Source organism: Tenrec ecaudatus, chromosome 1, assembly GCF_050624435.1.
Source record: "Tenrec ecaudatus isolate mTenEca1 chromosome 1, mTenEca1.hap1, whole genome shotgun sequence".
NCBI lineage: Eukaryota > Metazoa > Chordata > Mammalia > Afrosoricida > Tenrecidae > Tenrec > Tenrec ecaudatus.
This window is the reverse complement of record NC_134530.1, coordinates 20680762-20682461: the sequence shown is the minus strand read 5'-3', so window position 1 is coordinate 20682461 and position 1700 is coordinate 20680762.

The window sequence follows — 1700 nt, the reverse complement described above, 5'->3', positions numbered from 1 at the left end:
TCAGAGATCAGGATTGCAACCCCTACTTTCTTTGAATTGCTGTTTGCTTGGTATATTTTTCACCAGCCTATTTTTATCTGTGAGCTTGAGATATGTTTCTTGTGGACAACATATCAAAGGGTTATATTTATTAAGCCAGTCTGGTAGCCTCTGCCTTGTAATGCCTTAGTTCAGTACATTGGCTTTCAGAGTTATTACATCCATATGTGGATTCTATGATGCCATCTCATATCTTTTGTGTTGGGTATTTACCTATCTCCTTTCTTATCATTGCATTGTGTGTGGGTGGGTTGGGGGTTATTCATTCTTGCCATATTTTCAATGTTGAATTAATGTTATCTTGGGGGCTGTTGTCTTTCTCTTTTAATTAAAAATCATTTTATTGGAGCTCTTTTTTAAAAATTTAATTTAATTTTTTTATTTTATTGGAGCTCTTACAGTTCTTATAACAATCCATACATCCATTGTATCAAGAATATTTGTACATATGTTGCCATCATCATTTTCTAGACATTTACTTTCTATTGAGTTCTTGGTATTAGCTCTTCATTTTCCCTCCCCCCTCCCCCCTTGTAACCCCTTGATAAATGATAAATTATTATGATTTTCATATCTTACTCCTACCACTCTCCCTTCCCCTATGGTTTATGTTTTCCTTCATAGAGGGGTGTGTGTGGTTATGTGTCCATCATTGAGATTGGTTGCTCCTTTATCCCCTCCTCTCCCCCATTCCTGCTACCCTTCTGGTATCACTATTCCCATTCCAATTGTGTGTCATGAGCTCTTATTCCTTATCTTTACCTGTGTACATACTGTGGTCTAATTCAAACTGAGAGGCAGTGCTGGGGTTATGGTAGTTAGGGCTGAGGAAGCCTCAAGGAATAAGAGGAATATGGTGTGTTTCATTGTTGCTTTTTTGTGCTCTTGTTGACTCATCCCTGTAATCCCTCTTTCGGAGGATGACCTATTGTCTTAAAGATGGACTTGGGGTCTTTGCAATGACCTTCCTCATTCTCAACAATATGGTTTTGTTTGTTTGTTTGTTTTTGTTATGGTTCTTCTGATGCCCCTTATATGGTCCCAACAACATATCATGATGACAGGTTGTGTGCATCTTCTATGTGGGCATGTTTGTTCTCTGCTACATGGTCGCTTGTTTAACTTCAAGCCTTTATAGCACTTGACGCTGTGTCTTTTAATAGCCAGGAACCATCTGCTTTCTTCACCACATTTGCTTATGACCCATTGTGTCTTCAGCAATTGTGCCAGAAGGGTGAGCATCATAGAATGCCAGCTTATTAGAACAAAGTGTTCTTGTATTTAGGGAGTTTATGAAAAGAGGTCTGAAGTCTGTCCACTTGCCTTATAAATATATGTATATTTCATGAATTAATGTATGTACATATGTACACACCTATGCTTATATACTATTGATAGTTTTGTTTCCTGGATCATGCCTCTGTTTTTGTTTACCTTCCTCCTGCCTTGAGGACTATTTTTTTTTTTGGCAGGGGGCATGTTTCAATGTGTTGTCTTCTGGGTGGAGTTGCTCTATGTGGTGGTTCCTACTTATACTCAATGCATGTTATTCTTCAGACTACAGTGGGTCGATAAGAAATTTTTGTAGAGCTGGGTTTCTTTCAGTGTATTCTTTGAAGTTTTTCTTGTCCGGGAAGACTCATACTTCTCCATCTGTCTTT